This window comes from Chinchilla lanigera, unplaced genomic scaffold (assembly GCF_000276665.1).
Source record: "Chinchilla lanigera isolate Chin_1 unplaced genomic scaffold, ChiLan1.0 scaffold00044, whole genome shotgun sequence".
Lineage (NCBI taxonomy): Eukaryota > Metazoa > Chordata > Mammalia > Rodentia > Chinchillidae > Chinchilla > Chinchilla lanigera.
This window is the reverse complement of record NW_004955445.1, coordinates 16,346,257-16,368,489: the sequence shown is the minus strand read 5'-3', so window position 1 is coordinate 16,368,489 and position 22,233 is coordinate 16,346,257. Positions and strand designations below refer to the sequence as shown.

The following is a 22,233-nucleotide window of genomic DNA, read 5'->3' as shown; positions in this document are numbered from 1 at the left end:
TTAAAATGTCAATTTCAATGGCTTGCTCTGGGGGATTTGGTGAGACGATGCATGCAAAATGCCAGGTAGATAGTAAGTTCTCCATAATTGTTAGTTATTACTATTATTATTACAATTAAAACCCCAGTGTGCCATTTTGGGAATTCACCAGGGTATCCTGGGTCTCCCTGTACTCATTCTGCCTCTCCTGAACTTCCTCCTTTGTAGTCTTCTCTGCACCTGGGCTTCCTGCTCAGTATCCATCTCCTCTATGGTCTGTGAGCCTGTGAATCAATTATAGATCACATCCATCCAATCTGCCTAGAATCAGAGCAAATACTAAACAAAATTTTTTAATTGAATTTATTCACAGTCTATACACTCCCACCTCAGCTTCTTTTCCCTAAGATTTTTGCCTTTTTCGATATTAACCTCACCACCTTCTGCCCCTCTGAACATCTCTGGATAACTCATCCATTTTGTTAAAGACTTCTAGGACTTTTCCGTCTGATTTGTATTCTATCAAAAAATAAAGGTATTATCTTCAGTAAAGTTTGTGGACTGAATGATATATTGACACCAACACAGTAATTATAGAGATTTAAAAATCTGAATGCCATCCTCTGTGCATTCTTTTTTTTTATTCCTTGTGTCATTTCTATTATTGAAGTTGACATTATTGTCAACTGATGCTAAAGCTCAGAGAAGTTAAGTCATTTGCCCAAAGACACCCAGTTTCATAATGTCAGGGCTGAAATTAGAACAGAAAGGTTGCCTGACTCTAGATACACAGTCTTAATTCCATGCTTCCCCAAAGGTAAATTAAATGTGGATTCCCAAACTGGTTCCAACAGTATCCTGAGCCCCTTTACCCTGATCAGGGAAGCTAAGAGCAGTTTTTCTATCTTTCTGCCAACCCTGAAGAAGCCCAAATTCTTCCAGTGTGTGTGTGTGTGTGTGTGTGTGTGTGTGTGTGTGTGTTGAAATCTACACTTACACCTACCAGTAGAGGACCTGAGTGAATCAAGGGTTTACAGAACATCAGCCTAGTGAGATTTCCTCTTCAAACCCCAATGTGGATGCTCTAGGAGGGAAGAGGGATAGGGTTCGGTGGGCTTCTTGGAAAGCTTGAACACACAGAGGGGACACAAAGGAGTGGATCCAAGGAGCAAATGCAACCTGGGGAGAAGGAAGAGAAGAGAGAAACCACTCAGTCTTTCCAACAAACATGACAGTCAAGTGTTATGATCCCCACTTTAAAGATACAGAAACTGAGGATCAGGAGGTTGAAGTTCTTTGTCAAGGACAATTGCAGCTCTCTGGACGCTGGATGAGATACATTTTAAATAAACCACCTGGGCTGGTAAGTGGCTGGGCCCACTCATATCCCCCACCCTTCCTGGACCCCAGCCTCTACAGCACCTAGTGTAACATGAAAACCTAGGGGAGAAGTCTGGTCCAGTCTAGCCTGGAGACATCAAATCACAGATGGAAAAATGCAAAAACCCTCCGGCTTTGAACTGAATCTCTTTTTATTCTAGAGACACAGCTCACTGCCCATAGAGTGGGAGAAAGGGACTTGCCATCCTACCCTGTGACCCCAGAAACAAAAGGAAGATTCAGACCCCCTGGTGGCTTCCATATTGAAATCCCAAGGCTGAGGCTATGGGCTGGTTTTTATCTGCATCCACAGGGAAGAGATATCCCGGTATGCCTCAGGGGCCCTACATTGGGATCAGATGGGATCAAACACCCTCATAGCTGAATCTCCCCCTCCACAGCCCTTTAAGCCTTTTCTGACTATCCCAGGCTATGTTTTACTTTGCATATCATTTGTCTTCTCTCCCTCTCCCAAGTTCCCATTTTTCATCCCCAGAGTCATTGCCATATCTGGATATTTTATTTATGCCACACAGTGTATTTTTAAGAAAATATTTATATTTTGCCACCATGAAAAATTGTAGGATCTTATGTACAATTTCAAATTCTCACTCTTTCTTGAGTCATTGGAAAGCTGGGAGTTTTGAGGTCAACTGTTCACATGGCAACAGTTGATTGAAAGTGCATCTGGTCCTTTGGATAAGGATATTGTCAAATTAATTCGTTCATTTGGTTACCTGGCTTGGATACTTGAGTACAACTCAAAAATCCCCATTATACAGATGAGAAAACTGAGGTACCAAGAGCTTAACTTGGTATGGTCACTAGTAGTGGCATTTCACAGGTCTTTCCTGACAACAGACCTCCAGCAATGCCTGGGTCAGTGAAAGAAGTCCCTTCAGTGGCCCTGATCTCTGTCTCTCAGGACCACTTCTGCTGGTTTGGAGGCCAGGAGGAGCTACAGCAGACCTGGATGATCAGGTAAAACATTGGCTCAGGAATGTGTGTATCCAGCTTCACCACAAAGCAGGCTTCTCCCCTGCTAGTGGCTGGGGCAGGCAGTGCTAATTTAAGGGCAGGTGAGGACAGCTCCAAGTGCTTCCTTGTCCTTACATGCCCTGGAAAGGGAGACCAGGCCTCCTGAGAGGAGCCCTGGACTACCAGTTCTCCTCACTCCTCGAGGATGAGTACTCATGCTAGAGGTACACATGCACACACACCCAAGCACACATACATATGTATGTAGATATATACATGTGCATATACATATGTGTGCACAAATGTACACATAAACATATATCCCTACATATACACAAACACACATATACACAGAAATACACGTGTACATATGAAAAGATATACACATATATGCACATACCCACATACAATTATACACACACAGGCATATATATATACACAAATAGGCACAAACATCCATGTACACTTACGTAATATACACACATACACACATGCACATACATACACCTATATTCAAATATACATGCTTACACACATGCACACTTGTATGCATACAACATGCACCCACAAACACATACAGTGCTCTGACAGAGTGGAGAAGTGAGCAGTAGGAGGAAGATGGAGGAAGCAAAGAAGACAAGAAAAAGGGAGGGAGAAATCTTTAGAAATCAGTAGAAAGTGAGCACTCTGTGCCAGCCTGGTGTGATTGTCCATTCATCACGTCACTCAGGTCTCACGCCATCCTCTGAAGCACATGCATTCTTATTTCCACTTTTCAGATGAGGAAGCAGAGGCTTAGCGATACCTTAAGTCACAAAACTACTCAGTCATCATTCTAGAGGTAACCTACCTTCTCCTGCAGAGAAACTTTGGAATCCACTGCTGTGTCTTGCTATAATGAAAGTCTGGCCCATTCTGGGACTGGTCACGTACGGATCCCCCAAGTGTGACTTAGGCCAGGATTTCAGACATAAAATCTCAGTTCAGTGAACAAGGGTCCAGGGGGCTGTATGATACCGGTGTTCATCAGCAACCCCATGTGGACAGGACCAAAGTGCTCTTTCAGTAAATGAGTCAGGATTCGTAGTTCTCTCTCTTCATATTTGGAACTGAACTAGCCCCCTTCTAACTGAACAAGATGCCAAGTGATCTTTGGAAAATTTCCAGGCACTGCAATTTATAAGTGGGAACTGACATGACCTATGGGAAAAAAATTAAGATGCAAAGACCTTATTGTCCCTCAAGCTGGTTAAATGGTACATACCGGCTTCAGAAAAGTTTCAAAAACATCCCATGGGGAAGTTCAAAGATGATGTGTACCCTTCTCACCCGACAGAACCTACCCATGGCTAACATCTTTTTGTGAGCAGATGGGCTGCTCATGATATCCTCCCTAGTACAATGGAAAGAGAAGTGTGGTGTCAGAGAGACCTGTCTTTGAATCCCAGCTCCAGCACTTTCCAGGACAATCATGGGTCCTGGATTTGTCCATTGTCTATTGCTAATAAAACAATACTACAATATGAGGAGTTTATAAATAAAAGACATTTATTTGGGGCCACAGTTTTGGAGCTGCAAGGTCAAGAGTTGACATTTGACGCTAGCCTTCTTGCTGGCAGAGTTCCAAGGTGACATAGATCATGACAAAATACAGAGTACCTTGTGTATGTGTGTCTGTCTGGTCTTTCTCTCTCTTTTCTTGTAAAGCCACCAGGCTCCAATTATGGGGGTTACGCCCTAATGAGTTTATCTAATCCTAATCACATCCAAAGGCCTCACCTCTAAATACCGGAGTCAGATTAACTATTCACCCTCTTCATAGCTCACACCAGGGATTACCTGGGGGACATGTTCAAACAATATCCAAATCATAGTAGGCTTTTTCCTCCATCCCTCCAAAGTTGATTTTCTTTATTTAAAAATTTAAAAAACATTTTTTCATCAGTTCTTATGGAAGATGTAGGAGGCTTCTGGGGATTTTCATAACAAATTGACACAGACTAGGAGGCTTCAAGCAGCAGAAATTTATTCTCTCACAGTGCTGGAGGCCATGACTTTAAAGTGGAGATTCTTAGGGCCATTCACCAAAAGACTTAGAGGGGGCTCCTTCCACAGCTCTTCTTAGTTGCTGATGGTTGCTCTTGCTTCTTGGAGTTTCTTGGCCTGTAGCTGCAGCAGAGAGTAACTAAGGTGGCACACAAAGAGTCAAGCATATTATACACACTCACTTTACCTTATTTGCATCTGAATCTGAGTTTACTGTGCCCAGTTTTGAAGCCTTCTGTTTCATTCACCAGTCAGTCACCTGTAAGCTTATGAAACTGTCATGTGATTCGTTCATTTACACTCTTCCATGGCTCCCCATTTCCCTTAGGAAAAATACGTAATTAGAATAGCCCTTTCTTGCATAGCCTAGGCTCTTCTTCTACTCCTCTACAAAGCATTCATACATACACCACATCTTCAAATCTTGCCCTGTGACCTATAGTTTCTGATGCTCCATACCATTCCACCACTCCACTCCCTTCTCCACCAGAAGGCTTTCTTTTCATTATAGAACACTGTTTTCATCCTGGACTCTCCACACCTTTTCCGAGTACCCCTACACAAAGTTAGACCCTTCCTGCCACGAGTTGGCCACAGAGCTGTGTATGGGACAGTGCAGTGGGGTGGCCACACCCATCTTCAATTTTCTCTAGACCATGAGCTCCTCTAGAACATGGGCTTAGTGCACCTCCTCTTCCCCACTTGTATCCCGCTGTCCAGCGGAACTTAACATAAAGCGGATGCTCAGCAAGCACTTGCTGAAAGGTTGAGCATGTTCTGAGGACTCCCAAGTCTCTCTGAGGTGGGTAGAGAAACCACTAGGATCTGTAACACAGTTCAAAACTGCAAAGAGAGCTAAATCTGGATTTCAGGTCACCTGATTTCTCTTCCTTTTATATTTTCAACACCTGGGAAAACATTCTTATATCTTTTACCCTTTCTAAGCCTCAGTGTCTTTGTTTGTCATTCTGGAGTGATACCTAGACCATCCAAGACTGCAAATGTTTAGAAATGTCAGCTTCTGTAACCTTCTCAACAATCCAGACACAGTATATGATTTATGTTTCATAAATGAGGACAGCAAAATCCAAAGACATTAAGGGATTTCCCACTTTATCACAGCTAGCAAGCACAAGAGCTAGGATTCAGATCAGACCCCCAACCCCAGAAATGCTACTTATTCATTCATTGTTTCATTCCAAAGAAAACTTTATTGAGACTCTACTATGTGTTCAACCCAGCTTGGATAGAGCAGTGATTACAAAACACATCTCCATATTCACAGTGTTTACATTTCCACCTGGCCATGTTGCCTCTTCAACACTTGTGCTCAGGGAAGAAAAGGGATCCCAGATGTACACTGGCCCCAGCACACACCCCAGTTTCCCAGTGAATCCAGCACTGTGACCCCACCCATGGGTGGAGACTTGAGAAGCCACCTCCTGCTTGCTGGGGCAAGGCAGGTTGAAGTTTTCTGCCACCTGTAGCTAGCCCAGGTCAGGACAGAGAGCGGAGAGACAATTTGGAAATTGCAGGTCACAAATCTCCCTCCACCTCAAGCCCCCTCCTCCATCCTGTCGTCAGCCAAGCACAGCAGCAATTGCTCAAGTTTACGATGCACTGCGTGCAGGTTGCAGACCTACCATCATCCATAATGGGTTGTTGTTTTTATTTTCCATTTATGGGGAGCCTGAGTTACTACCTATGGTCACTGCAGCCATTAAACTGCTCCAGGGGCTGAGATTTACATATGGGCCATGTGACCTGCAACAAGCGTAGAGAGGATAAAAAAGGACATTTACAGTCTAATTAGAGTTGATGATTGATACACAGGGACAGCAGAGACCAACCTCATCAACCCCTAAAACCTGAGGAAGCCCTGGCTCGCACTGCACTCCCTGGCGATTACAACAGTTGAGCCTCCAGGCCACGCATGAGATCAGGACCAATGCTCAGAACAGGTGGACACACTCCAGCCCTGAAGTGGTTAGGAAGACCCGGCGAGAGTAAGGAGGAAGCAGTCACAGGAGGCACTCTACTTCTCTCACCACTGTATCAAATTAATGTAGTAATTACGTCTATTACCTGAACAAAGGTCCTTGACAACCAATTAATAACCTGCTGTAGCCTCCACAGCATTCATCCTAAGATCACCATAGGCGTTATAAATAATTAAATGTTATGTGTAATCAAAGAACTTTATAACCATCACCTGTTTTACTTTTACTGTGCCCAGAATACATATCAGCACCATGTTCTCAAGGAAAGAAACTGAGGCAGAGCAAGGCCAGGTAAAATGGCTTAGATCATCTGACAATGCACCCAGCTTTAGTCCCCACTCCAGACTCCCCGCATTTCTCCTTGAGCTGGAGAACTACCACACCACTACCAGATACCTTTATGTACCTGAATATTCCCTGCTGGAATCACCCTCATTCCCACTGGAGCAGATGCAAGGATCTATAAGACAAATTATCTACAGCCCTCCTGGTCCCTTCCTTGGCCCCCTTCTAACCTTTGAGTGATGCACCTTGAGCATGGTCACAAAGTGTCCTTCTGTTCCATGTGGTTTTAGTAGAGGGACAGTTTTTGATCTTTACAAGTAAAGTACATGTTTCCACCAAGTGTCCAAAGCCAGTGCCTTCTGCAGCTACCATTTAGCTATTGCCTCCTGAAAGCTATCATTTTCTGTTTCCTATGACTAACATGCACTCCAAGCTAAATTCACTGTGCGCAAGACACTACACCCAAAGAGTCATTTCATCATCCACTGCTGACAGGGCTCTAGGGTCCATGCCAGGATTTGCACAGGCCAGGGGCTGTGGGGGGCCAGAGCATTGTGCTTATGCATCTCAGGAGATGCCCAGTAATCAAGGCTGCACAGTGGCCTTGGACTGACTCCTGCCAAAACACTGACTTTGTAGACCAAGTTTTTGATTAATTATTTATCTCCCCCATCAATCTTCTCCTCTTATCTCTGAATCTTTCCTATAGTGTCTTAGCACTTTGGATGATGCTATGTCATAAATATAGTTATTTCCACTTTATAGGTATGGAAACTGAGGTTAGTGATTTAGCCAAAATTACATGGATAGTAGAAGTCTTATCATGGTGGAACTTAGTTTCTTTGGCCTCTGAGCTTCATGTTCACCTCAAAATCTCTCAGCTAATTCACCATCCAGTTCAAATAAAGTATGCACTCACCACCTGATTAGTTTTAACACTCAAAATTCATTTCTGCACTAGCATTCTAGAAGATCAATACCATACTCATAGAGTAGAGAACAAAGAGAACTGGCAAATATGCACTTTAGATATCCAAAGCAGAATATTTGGGGGTGAAGGAGAATTTTTACTATCATAATTAGTATTATAATTGCCAACACAAATAAAATTAACTAGATAATGCCAGATTTCTTCATTGCCTGGAGGACATTTAGCTGTATCTGCACTCTTCAGTGAAATTACAACTGGTCTCAGCCAGTCATCTAGTCTGTACAGATGAAGCAATCATGCCTTGTCTGTGATCTGTACCTCATTTTTATTCATCAGGTATTTATTAGGTACCAGTGGTATGCCAAGCCCTGTGCTGGAGGTCAGGATGACATGAATGACTGACAGAGTCCCAACCCTTGGGAAACACCCAGTCTGGGGAAGCCATAGAGTGCTGTTTGGTCAGTTTTGCATGCCTATATCTGATAATATGAACAACTACTTTGAAGATAACAATATGCAATAAAGCAATGATAGTTAATTTCTTATCATCTTGTTTTGAAATTCTGTATTATTTTCATTGTTTTTCATTCTCTTATTAAAATATATTAAAAATAAAAAAGAGGGTGTTGGTACACATACAAGAAGGCAGAAAAGTCATGCAAGCCCAGGACAAATCAGTCACAGCTTCAGCTACTGCTCTGAGGCTACCATGAAGAATAAGGAGGACTGCCAAGCATTATATCTCTCCTTTTCATCCTTAGGGTCTAGTGGAACCACCATTCTAATCCTTCTATGACCACTAGCCCTCTTAGTCAGTTTGGGCTGCTATAACAAATAACCATAGACTGGGTGATTTAAATGAAAATATTTAGTTCTCACAGTTCTGTAGGCTTGGAAGTTCAAGATTAAATCTTATTTCTGTTGAAAGCCCTCTTCCTGTTTTACAGGAAGCCATCTCTAGCTGTCCTCTAAAATGGCTGAAGACAGAGATAGAGAAAGCTCTCAAGTCTCAAAGAGCACTAATCCAATCTTGAATATCCAATCCACCCTCATAACCCAATCAGAAGCAAAGGCTACACTCCTAATACCATCCATTGAGGGTTAGGTCTTCAACCTTTGAGAGGGTACACAGACACCTGGACCATGGCGTTAGCAGTCTTGATGGGCAGGAGGATAATATCACCTGGCCTTAAAAGTTCCTGCTCTTTTGGCTTTGTACCTCTGCTCCCTGCCAGAGTGGGTCATACTAGGCTTTTTTATTTATCCTTGATGCTTTCCATAGGTTGGAGAAAATCGCTTCTCTGCCAAAAAGACAAGTTGTTGGGTGCCTTTTCAAACAGGAGGGGCTTCCTCACTTGGGGGAAAATTTAACAGCGTCCTACCTAGAATGCTGACAATTCAGGATCACTAGGAAACTAGACGAACTGATAAGTAAGCAGTACCACCGTCACCTCCCATTAACAGCCCAGGCATCTGGGTGAGTCAATTCAGATATTTTCTAACCGACTAAAATCTGAGTCTAGGCAGTTGGCCTCAATATCTCCATCTACAAATAGGATTGTTCTGATTACTAAATTAGATAATCTATGTTGAAGTGCTGGGCATAGAGCCTGGAAACTGTGAAGCACCCGAAACATCAGCCATTGCCATGATATACAGAAGGAAAGTGCAAAACAGAGGACTAAGGCACTGTGCCTTGGGACTTCAGTACAACGTAGGGGAGTAGTAACTGCCCAGCTTAAGAGACTGGAACTTTTCCCATAACCAGTGAGAAGAAGCAGATGATTTCTGACCTGGGATACGGGATACATTCTTGGGGCTTGACCTTGAGAAATATAAGTGAGGATGGAGAAGAGAGGCCTTCTGAAGATATCAGCAGGTGCCATCAAGTGGTTTTGGTGATGTGATGATCACTTTTATGTGTCAACCTGGCTAGGCTACAGTCTCTAGTAATTTAATCAAACTCTTATCAAGGAGTAACTATAAAGGTATTTTGTAACTGTGATTAGAATCCATAATCAGTTACAGGAATTTATCCTAAATGATTTGAGTGCATCAGATACAGTCAGTCAAAAGGCTTCAACAGCAGACCTGAAGCTTCCCTGAAGAGGAAGAAATTCTGCCTGGAAGAGGCAGCTCCAGCCTTTGCACAAGTTCCAGCTGTCCCAATCGATAGCCACATCTCTGAACTTCGGTCTCACCTGGCCAGCCCCCAACATCAGATAAGCCAGTTTCTTGCAACAAAACTTAATGCAGCTCTCTGGCTGAGGGAGGATTTATATAGTAACAAAACAGATAAAGAAAATATGCTCCACACATACAATGGAATATTATTGAGCCTTTAAAAAAGAAGGAACACCTAGCATCTGTGACAGCATGCATCACTCTGGAGGACATGGTGTTAAGTGAAATAAGCCTCTCAAAGAATAGATGCATGATTGTACTTATACAAGGTATTTAAAATAGACAATCTTAATGAACCCAGAGAATAGAATAATGGTTGAGAAGAACAGGGAGAGAGGAAAACAGGGAGCTGTTACTCAGTGGACATGAAGTTTTAATTATACTAGATACTAAATAAGCTCTAGAGAGTTACTCTACAACACTGCATCTAGAGCAACAGTGTACTATTCTGCACCTAAAAATTCATTTAAAAGGAAGATCTAGTTTGAAGTGTCCCTACCACCAAAACTGGAGGAGTACGAAGAAAATTTTGGAAATGAAGGACATGTTTGTTACCTTGACTGTGGTGACGGTGTCATAAATGCTTTCCCATGACCCAAACCATTGAATTGTACACATTAAATCTGTGTGCTTTAATATCAGTTATACTTCAATAAAGCTACTTCCTTTAAAAAAAAATAGGGGTAAAAGAAACCACTTCAATTCCTAGAGATTCTTCACAAAGCCTTGGACATACAGATCCTGCCTCATCCTTGTGCCAAAATCCATAAAAATGTCCCTTTTATGCGACTGGCTTTTCTGGATGAGGCAACATTCCTGCCTCAGCTGGCAACTCAATAGAGCAGATTGTAGACAATGGGACATATTGACTCTGACATATGGATCCTGCTCCCAGGTTGGTTTTTTTGTTTTGTTTTGTTCCTAATATATATAGTTTTATAAGCTTTCTTTTATGTTGGGCTGACTCTTTGATCTCCCCAGGAAACCATCCCCCCCCCACCCCTGGATTTTCTTTTAATCTACGAAAATCACTGACCACAGCTGCAGACCGAGAAAGTTTCTGTAATGAGACAAGCAAAGCAGAGTGAGCCAGCACGGGCTCAGAGAAAGAGATAACTGGGAACATCAGTGCATTTTTCTGAACATGTGTGATGAGCGCTTTGGAGGCATCCCAGCCCTATATGTCCAGAATGCACGAGCTCTAAGTGAGAAGAAGAGACCCATTATACCCAAGGCTTGTTTCTGACATTAGCTGCTTTAGACCTTACAGCAGCCTAGTGGAGTAAAGGTTTTGTCTCTATTTAGTGACTGAAGAAACTGAGCTCAGCAAGCCTCAGATTGGGTTCCCCAGAAATAGTTCCTGAACCCAAAGTTATTTGTGTTCTGATATAATTTTAAATTTAAAGAAAAGTTGCAGTAACAAGACAAGGAGCTCAGGGGCTGGGGATTTAGCTCAGCGACACAGTGCCTGCCTGGCAAGTGCAAAGTCGTGAGCTCGATTCCTGGTACCGGAAGAAAAACAAGAAAAACAAAAAAAAACCGCACAAACAAACAAATAAGACAAGGAGCTCAGATACACTCTTTACTCAGATTTGTCAATTGGTGTAGTTTAATCTCCTTACTTTATCATGTTCTTCCCTGCTCCTCTCTGTCATTTTTTTTAAAAGAATCATTTGAAAGTAATTTGAAGATATCATGCACATTTACTGCTGCATACTTCAGTGCTTACTCTAGGAATGAGGACATTCTTTAACATAACCATGGTATAATTATCAAAATCACACAATTTAACACTGTTACAATACCATTACACCTGCAAAGTCCTTGTTAGAATTTTGTTAACTATTCTATTAATGCCTTTTATAACTGGTTTTCCTGATCTAAGATCCTATCCAGTGCTGTACCTTGCATTTAATTATCTTGTCGCTTTAATCTCCTTTAACCTATAGCATTTTTCAGCCTTTTGTTGCCTTCTGAACATTCACTTTTTTTCAGAGTATTGTCTAGGAGTGTTTTAGGATGTTCGTCAATTTCTGTTTGTCTGAAAAGCATTTCCAGGAAGAAATGGTGGAGTGGTGAGATGTAGAACCATGAAAGGAGGGTGGCCAGAAAAATTGCTCTTCCCACCCAAGTCCCATGAAGGGAAAGTCTGGCTCCACCCCACAGGCAAGTTCTGCAAATGGAGTTGGTCACATGTCAGAGTTATCCCAACTGAGGGACAATGGAGCTGGAAGCTAGATCCCTGCCCCAGCAGTCACTGTCAGCTCTAATACTCCATGCACTTAAGCCACAACCATAGGTGGTTCCTGAAATTAGGGGGCCCACATACTGGCTGTTGGCTGGAGTGTACAAAATTTAAAAAGGATCTGCGCAAATAAAGTTAGGGCACTGACACAACTTACTCAAAAAGTTTGACATACCAGTATCACACAGCTTCTAAGTGTGGGAGCTGGAATTCCAGCAGGGATGATTCCAGCTTCTAAGTGTGGGAGCTGGGATGCCTACACTCCATCTCCTCCCTGGAGAACTAAAATCACCCAGAAGTCTGGTTAGTTTGCCTTTGGGCAATAAATGCTTCTTGAATGACTGCCTTACTGAAGACCTGCTGAGTGGCCACAAGATTGACTGCAGATCCAGTATGCCTGGGATCTCCACAGAGGAGAGCCTCATGAATTTTCAGAGATAAGATAGGAGTAACAGAGTCAAGACAAGGAACAGCTGGGTCTGGATTCCCTGGAAAGTCTGGGCCAGAAGCCAAGACTAGATACAAGGAGCAAAGTTGAGTGGCCAGATCAGGGGCCAGTGAGCCCCTGGTGAGCTGACTAGAGTCAATAAGCCAGGCGAGGACAAACAGGCGCTTGAGGGGAGGAGACCCAGATCTCCAAAAGATCATAAATACTTAATTAATCTGAGGTTTACTGATCACCTACTACATGTCAGATACTGTACAGGGATGGGGATAGAGTGGCAAATGTATTTCAAAAAAGCTTTGTCCTGTGTGCTCCCTTTGTAGTGAGGGTAGAGACAGAGGCAAACACAACAAACAAGGATATCATAAAGTAGGCAGTTCTACCTACTATCCAGAAATAAAGCAAGAAGAGTCAAAGGGGCCAGGGTCTGAGGGGAGGTATGGACACAGTTGGTGGAAGGACCATCTCATGTGGAAAGGGTGAAGAACCTGGCCCAGTGTGCAGTATCCGTGCAATAAACGTTAAGGTGTGACTCCCACTACAAGCAGGGGAGCAAACTCTTCAGTGATCCCGGAGTTAGTTCATTGAGCTTCATGCCAGGATCCTTATCTTTACTACCTATCAGGGTTCAATAATGGGAGCTCATAGGTATTAACTTGGATTCGTTCCAGGAGAAGATAGGTTTCTAAGCAAAATGGAAACTGGTGAATATAAGCAATCATAAAAACCCAAGGTCTTCCCTGTGGGTACAAAGATCAGAGAGCAGGTAGATATAGAGTTTGGAGTTCCACCTGGCTAAGTCAGGTGGATGAAGTCCAACTGCCGGGCCTGTGTGTGGTGGGAGATGCAGACGCCAGCCTCTGATCCATTAGGCAAGTGAGGTGCTGAGCAAGAAGCAGAGGCAGAAGCTGAGATGTGAAAATGGATAAACGAGCTGAGGCAAGGAATGCTAAGGGCTTTCCATGGCCTCACTGGCTGCTGAAACCGACAGTAACATAAGTAACTCCAGCCCCCGTTCAGTCTCAGCTGAGGCCTCTGACAGCTGCTGCCCTGCTCAGGACAGACATCAGGGGAAACAGGCAGCATCTACAGCTGGAATTTCCAGTGCATCTCCTGAATTCTCCCAGCTATATTCTGCAATATGCATCCCCCAGTGCTCTTAGCTCAAGATTTTGTGTCATGACCAACTTTAGAATACAACTTCACCACCCCCATTCTCTAGCCTGTATCAATTTATCCCCAGTTAACCCCATTAAACTCCAAGGAACGGTTCCAGAAGCACCTGCAGAATGCCAGGTTTGTCTCATGGTGTTTTTTTCCCTATTCCTTCGCCTTCTTAACTATCCCAAGCAATCTCCAGGCTGACTTCTAAATGAGCACCTGCAGCATGCCAGGCATTGTCATCATATAGTCTTCAGAGCGCCTCTGCAAAGGATTTACAATATCCATTTTACAAAAAGGTAATTGGAACTCCATGGTGTAAGGATACTAAATAAGGAAGCATGAACCCAGAGTTCTAACCCAGGTCTATGTCATTCCACACCATGTTCCTTCCCTAAATCCATGAAACCTCCAGCCAATTTCTCAACTGTAAAACAGATTCAACAATACCTACTTTATATGGTCATTCAGAGATTTCACTGAGAATCTATAAAGCACCCAGCATAGCCCCTGGAATTCTCAGCAAGTGCTATTCAGTGTAGTAATAGAGGTGACATCATCCTTCAGCCTTCCTGAGAAAGTCTGCTCATTGCTTTGAGGATAAAAACAGGATGGAAAGGCAATGGATCCTTGGCAATCCTTAACAACTTCTCCCCAAGAGAGGAAGCTGCTCCCCAAATTCTGAGCACTCATAATTCTGACAAAGCAGGTGCTCATTTGTTGAGAATCAGGGCCACACACAAGTCAGGAGCATTTATTCAAGTATTAAAAGTCAGCCTGTATGGCCCTGCCATTAAACTCCCTCTGGGTGAGCCAGGTTAACAGTGGGGCCTCATGTGATAAGTCATTAATCTCCGCGTGTAATGCAAGAGTCGTACAACTTACTTCAGCCCTAATCTCCCATGAGTTACAGCCTCTTCTGTGATTCATAAAACAAATCAATCACGCCTCCCAGGCTCTCATCTATTTATTACTGCTTTTTAAATGCTTGGAGAGGGAGAACCTGGTAGATGTTTTGCATTCTTCCCCAGCTGGGCCAACCTTCACAGGCTGCAGGAAAATGGACTCTGTGCCCCAATTCAAGTCACAGACTAAGCGTAGTTAAATTCTGAGGCTTACAAGAAGCTGGTGATCTTGCATCAGTGGCATCTAGGAAGTATCTCCCTTTTGCTCAGAGTAGGCAATGGGGGCAGGCCTGGGCCTCACCAACTTGTGTCTAGAAGGCTCATTCTCCTGGTTCTAGTTGATACCATCTAAAAACCTTTCCCTGGCCATCCAGTGAAGGAAATCCTCCTTGGTGCTTTCAATCACTATTTTCCACCTGATTGCTTTCTGGACCATCCAATTTGAGTGGGAAATCATGGCTCTGTTTATTTTTTTGTGGTATCTCTGTATATGCATGTGAATTTCTAACTCAAATTTAGATTGTAGGCATCTTCTGGTCAGACTCGTCACCACCCAGCACCTACTTCAGTACCTATCATGTTATAGGTGCTCAGAAAATGTGTGCAAATGATTGTGTTGCCTTATTTCATTTCTATTACAACCCTCAGAGAAAGGGATTAGTAAGCCCATTTTAGGGATGAGGAAACAGAAGCTGAAAGACTCAAGTCACATGTCCAAGGTCAAACAGTCAGGTATTGAACCAGGTCTCTGCACTCCAAAGGTCATACCAACACCCTCTCTGTCCTTGGTGTGAGAATGGAGGAACAGTTTTAAAGAGAAGATGTGATATGATCACAGGTACTGGGAGGAATACAGTAGACAGCAAGGAGGCAGGCTCGATAGTCAGCTGGCATGAACACCTTGACACCCACCAGATAACCCAGTACTCTGGGGTGACAGCAAAATGAGCATTCCCCCATGAAACTCTGAAAGCTGCTACCCGAGACTATGGATTGCTCTAATTTTGCCTTTAGATATGAAGACTTATCCACCCCCAACCCTCCTGTAACACTGTCCTCTTCTGGTCTCTCATTGGTTCAGGCAGTAGGTGGAACTGACTATGGACACTGAGAAGGGGCAGGGTTCAGGGCAGAAGGTGATATAGTTCATGGTCAGGATGGGGTGGAGGAGGAGCAGAAGCAAGGTGGGAACAGAGACATGAGAGAACACCCACTGGCTAAATCTGATTCAAAAATCCCAGATTCCAAGGTCAAAGGTCTTATACTCCACAGCACAGATTTCACCGTTTGTTGTGCAATGACACCCCCAATGACACCCTCCACCTAGGGTTGCTCCAGAATGTTACAGTCCAGGGATCAGGCCTGTTTATGAATGTGCCCTGGCTTCATGCCAATAGCTGTGTGCTATGTGGTCAGCAGTCCTGAGCCTGGAGGAAAGGAACCTCCTACCAACCTGAGATTACCAAAGAATGTTGTAGAAGAAGAAGAGGAGAGAAGGAGACATGGCCTGGAACTCTCAGAATAATCTGCAGGCTATGAGGTTCAGGATGAAGCAGGCCTCCCGCAGGGTGCTGGTCAGAACAGAAGTAGAGGAAGAATGACAATCTGAGTAGACTGCAGGCACCCTGAGAAGGTAGCTGCTCCCAGAAAGCAATGCACCTCTCCTCATAAGCAGCATGGAAACCCCTTTCTCTAAAACAGAAACTAGCTAAGCAGGGCCAAGGGAAGCAAAGAGGACATAGGAAAAGATGTTTCTCATCCTGCCTGTGTGTGCCTATGCACTCACAAATACGAATGCACATGCCCAGGTGTGCCTACATGTCTTATATTTGCAAAATGAGAGGAAGAGGAATCAGAAAGTGGAGGATGGGATAAACGTGGTGACCCAGCTAATGTAGATGTGTCAGCAGTGGTCAGTAAGAAACAAAGACCAATACATATCATTAACCAATCTGCTGGTATTTACTGATCTTTACTGTAAGCTAAGTATGGCTGGAAGCACTCAGGACACTGTGGGAAATGGCACAGATGTGAAGGCCTGACTCTCTCTACAGTGGCAAATGCAGGCCAACAGTTTATATGCTGAGGCATATAATAAGGTAGGTAAAGGGAAAAAACTGTGGGAATGAACATCAGAGGATTCATCCAGTCTGAGGAATCAAGAAAGCCTCCCTAAAGATGCCAGAAAGGCAGCTGTGCAGGACCAAGGGGCCCAACCTTCTGATACAGAACACAGAACAAGGGAGAACACAAGGTAGGTTGTGATGTAGCCAAGACAAATTAGAATGACTCTCAAAGAAATAAAAGTAGTAATTATTACTTTGAAGCACACACTCAAACTATTAACAAAATGTTGCTTTAATTATATCTACCTTAATGAACAGATAAAAACAGTTGGCAATTAGTTCTGTAATTGGTTATGTAAAGAGAAATGCTTCTTTGAGTTGTAAAGCATATGTTGTGTACACAATTTATGAGAAAAAAAGATGCTTCTTCAAGTATTAAAGCATGATGCCCTAAAGAGCTGTCACATCCCAGAGTCATAGGCACCTCTATTTCATGGGTTCTGCAAAGGTAGACTTTCCTAGTTGTAGCTGGATCAGTAACAGACACTTCAAAAAGTTTTTACTCTAGATGTGAGTGACTCTAAGAAACAGAATGGTTCAAGTCTCTGAAACTCACAATCTCTGTGGTCTTACCATTTCCCTTATTCTCTCTATGGTTCAGTCTCTTAAATGGAGGTAATAATAGTGTCCACTTCACTTAAGCTTTGTAAGTTCTGCAAGGTCACACAAAGAAAGGACACAACATAAAAAAAATCTAATAAATGCTATGTGGATCCATATATATTATGCTACTTTACTATTGCTGGCATAACAAATTGAATTCAGGAACCAAAACAGCACATATTTACTACCTTGTAGATTAAAAGTTCAACACTGGTGTAATGGGTCTCACTAAGGTGTTGGCAGGGCTATGTTCTATTTCAAGTGCTCTTGGAAAAAATCCATATTCTTGCCTTCCCAGATTCTTGTGTTCACTATGTTCCTTGACTTATGACCTATTCTTCTGTCTTTAAAGCCAGCAACATTGTATCTCTCTTACCATTTCCACCTACTCACATTTATTCTGACCCCAGTTAGGAAAGGTTCTCCAATTTTAAGGACCAAGATGATTGGATCAGATACTTCAGACTAGTCTTCCTATCTCAAGGTCTGTAATCTTAATCACATCTGCAAAAGAATTTTGTCACGTATGATAACATGTCCACAGGATTAGGTCATGGACATCTTTAAGGGGACTATTATAATGTATATATTTACCTGCATGTACTTACAGTGATTTTTTTCATAAAGGAAAAATGAAAGATCAGTCCTCATAAGTAGATACTCTTCTACTCTTCTGCACTTCCCATGCATCCTACAACTTTCTTATACATGACTGCAAGTGAGTTCCTACAACATCAAATGTAAGTCCACTGTACAGTTAGTTCAAGAACTTAGGTTCCACAGTCCTTCTACTTTTGCAGCTCCCTTCCATCATCATTAAACCAGATCACAACACACAATAAAAGTGTAAGTAAAAGAAACCTGCTCACCCCATGACATCCAGGAAGCATAGAGAGAAGAAAGGATCTAAGGACAAGAAAACATACTTCCAGGTCACATTACTAGTGACCCACCTCCAGCCAGACCCCATCTATGAACACATGAAACTGTGCTGGACATTTTAGATCTAATGTGTAACCTTCTGCCCCTGGCCCCCAAAAGGCTCATGTTCATTTCATTATGGAAAATGCAGCTAGTCCATCTTCAGAGTTATCAGAGTTTTAACAGATCCAGCATTGCTGAAAACAGTTGATGTCCAAAGTCTCCTCTTGGACTCAAGGCAATCTTTCAGCTGTGACACCCTGTAAAAATGAAAAAGAAAGCTAAATACTTCAATGTACAATGCCAGAGGGTCAACATTTCCATTTCAAAAAGGAAAATAGTGAGATAGAAAGAAATTTGTGACCCCATGGAAAAGCCAAAATGAGTCTAACCACCAAGGAACACAGGGATTTTCAGTGAGCTGCCCAGGAAGGGTGAGGCTTGGTGCTCCACCTCCTGTATCAAAAATGACAAGAGAAGGAGCAAAATGCAATCTCAGAATTCCACCCCACCCAGCACGAGTCCAGGAGACAATGACATAGGAGAATTCAGAAATCATGCACCTGAAATTTTTGAAATGATAGCAACTGAAGTAAGGAAACAACTCCATCAGACCATAGAAGAAATCAGATCAGAAATAATCTCTCCAGTAAAAAAAGAAATGACAACAATAATGCAAGAATTACTCAGCACATCTAAAGAATATATAGATTAAAAAATAGAAGAGCATAGAAAAATGGAAAACTTGATTGAACAGTATAGGAAAGAATTAGAATGCATGAAACAGATTCAAAGTGATATCCAAGGAATTAAAAATTCCATTGAAAGCTGGCAAAACTTCTTGAATGAAACTGAAGATAGACTTTCAGACCTTGAAGAGAGCATTGCAGCTAATGATCATGAAAAAAAAGGTCTCTTAAAAATAACAAGGAACCAACAATTCAACAGCTGCAAGATCAGGCAAAGAAACATAATGTAAGGCAAATAGGTGTCAATGAAAGAGCAGGAGTCAACAGAAATGACATAAAAAGATTATTTGCAGAAGTAATAGCAGAAAATTTCCCAAGCAAGGAAAAAGAATCTGACATACATTTAAGTGAGGCATATAGAACTCCAGTTAGCCATAACTCAAATAAATCTCTGCCCAAGCATATAATAATCAAGACCCAGAAATTCAGCAAATGAACAGAATATTAAAAGCTGTTAGAGGAAAGAGACAGATCACCTATAAGGAAAGCCCATCAGGATCATGGCAGATTTCTCAACACAAACCATCAAGTCAAGAAGAGCTTGGAGTGAAGTATTTTAGGTCCTGAAAGAAAACAACTTCCAACCCAGATTGATGTACCTATTTTTCAAAATTAATGGGAAAATAAAATAGTTCCCACAATAAAGAACAACTGAAGAAATTCATGAGCATTAAACCAATCTTACAAAGATTACTGAAAGATATTCTAGAAAAGATAAAAATGGCCACAATTTCCGGAACAACAATAAGAAGGGACCACCAAACAGAGCAAACAATTAAACAGAGTGAAAAAGTAGGGAACCAATAGCAAGAAAATAACATGACAAAGATAAGCCAATTCATATCAGTTATAACCATTAATGTAAATGACCTCAATTCACCAATCAAAAGAAGCAGACAGGAAAGGGATCAAGAAACAAAATCCAGCAATATGCTGTATACAAGAAACATATTTAACTCAAAAGGAAATTCATAGACTGAAAGTAAAAGGATGGAAAACAATTCTCCATGTGACAGGAACTCAGAAAAAAGACTCCATTAACAGTCGCACAGGAAAAGACCCAGAACATCATGGAGTCCTTCGAAAACCCATTCAGGATGTTCCTGCCTTCGCTAGAACACCGGGCCCACATCTCCCAGGCAGCATTTCGACCTATCCTCGAAAATCTATGAAATCAACAGCTGTTGAAAGCTGTCCAGCCAGGTACAAGTACAAAAAGAAGCTAAAGAAACTTCCAAGAAGGCAGCCAAGCAAACGGAAGCCTTGGAACAGGCCAAGGAAGACTACAGAGCCACCACAGAGCAGGCCATCTCTGTATGACATCTGGCTGTGCTAGGAAACGCTGCCAAGAAGAGAGAGCGAATGACAAGTGACCCAAGGACCACAGAACAGAAACAGGAGAAGAAACGATTCAAGACTTCCAAGAAGCCAAAAGACCCAGCTCCATCTGAGAAACAGTTCACTCCTGTGACTATAGCTAGTCAGACTTGAAGGCTTTCACTGGAGATGGTAAATCCAAACCTTCCTCCCAGTTTGACCTGAACAAGCAGGCCATGGCTGGCAAGAAATGCATTACAGCCAAAAAAGTGAAACAATCATTGGGAACAAAAGCATGTCCTTCCCAATGGGAAAGTCAGACAGAGGCTTCAGGTACAGCTAGCCAAAGAGATAGTGCTGGAAGAGACCTTGGAACGTGGGCACTGGAGGTGCCAGTGTGGTGCTGGTTTTGTACGGACTCATTTTTAAATCATTAAAACTAACCCTCCGAAGAAAAACAAAAAAAAGCGGGGGTAGCTATTCTGTTTGCAGACAATGTGACCTTCAAACCAAGAAGGATCAAAAGAGATAAAGAAGGTCAATACTTGTTAGGGGTAAACTTCAAAAGGAAGAGATAACAATCATAAATATGTATGCACCAAATATAGGAGCACCCCACTGTATAAGACAAATCTTAATAGATATGAAAAACCAAATGACTATTAACATATTTGTAACCCCATTGACACAAGAAGATAGATCTAGACAAAAAAAATCAGCAAAGAAATAACAGAAGTTAACTAAACTTGTGAACAAATGGACTCAGTAGACTTTTGCAGAGTGTTCCACCCCATAATATCAGACATGTTCACTGGAAGAAAGATAGCCTCTTCAAGAAATTGTGCTGGAAAAACTGGTTCTCCACATGCCATAGACTAAAACTAGAATCACGTCTATCACCATGCTGTAAACTAAAGTCAAAATGAATCAAAGATCTAAACATTAAAACAGAAACACTAAATCTACTGGAAGAGAAAATAGGTAGAAATCTAGAAGACATAGGGGTAGGCAGAGTTCATGAACAAAATCCAAACTGTACAGGAAATACTTCAAAGAATCAACAAGTGGGATCTCATCTTATTGAAATGTGTTTGCTCATTAAAAGAAGTTACCAACAGAGTAAAAAGAAAACCCACAAATTGGGAGAAAAATTTTAGCTAACTGTCCCTTGGACAAAGGACTCCTATCTAGAACATATAAAGAATTTTTAAAAATCAGGCCCCCCAAATTCAAAGACTCAATCCAAAAATGGGCATCTGAGATGAATACACACTTCTCAGACAAAGAAATACAAATGGCAAATAAGTACATGGAAAAATTTCAACATCATTAGTCATTCGAGAAATGCAAATTAAAACAACACTGAGATCCCATCTCACACCAGAAAGAATGGCTATCACTAAGAAATTGATCAATAACAAATGCTGGAGGGGCTGTGTGGAAAAAGGAACTCTTCTTCACTGTTGATAGGAGTGCAGACTGGTGCAACCACTGTGGAAATCAGTCTTCAGATTCCTCAGTAAACTAGCATTACAGGTCACGTTCAACCCAGCTATTTCCCTCTTGAGTACTTTTCCAGGAGAACTGAAAACATCATACCACAGGGTCACATGGGCACTCATGTTTATAGCAATTTGTAATAGCTAAATTATTTGGAAACAACCCAAATGCCCATCAACTGAGGAATGGATAAAAAATGTGGTATTTTTATATAATGGAGTATTATTCAGCTATAAATAAACTCAAGGATTTTATAGGTAAATGGATGCAACTGGAGACCATACTCATAAGTGAAATAAATCAGACTCACATGTGTAAACATCATATTGTCTCCCTAATGTAAGAACCTGAAAGAGTAGGTAAAATCATAAAGGTAAATAGACATTGTAAAAGGGAAAGAAAGTGCTTAAAAGGAAAGAACAACTGGGATGAGAGTAAAAGAAAAGAAAGAAGGAAAGGAAACATTATGTATATATAT

At 42.0% G+C, this 22,233-nt stretch overlaps 1 long non-coding RNA gene across 3 annotated transcripts in view; it reads right to left on the bottom strand.

Annotated features, from left to right (window-relative positions):
• Window positions 1–965: 965 nt before the first annotated feature.
• The window catches only part of LOC106149394, a 39,702-nt gene continuing 18,434 nt past the window's right edge, over window positions 966–22,233 (bottom strand). Inside the window, exon 6 of one of the 3 annotated variants that reach the window (XR_001235549.1) lies at window positions 966–1,158. This is a non-coding gene — a long non-coding RNA (uncharacterized LOC106149394). Of the gene's footprint in view, window positions 1,159–4,359; window positions 4,507–16,882; window positions 18,450–22,233 lie in introns of those variants that run through there. The other 2 variants (XR_001235550.1, XR_001235548.1) reach the window with 2 other exon arrangements.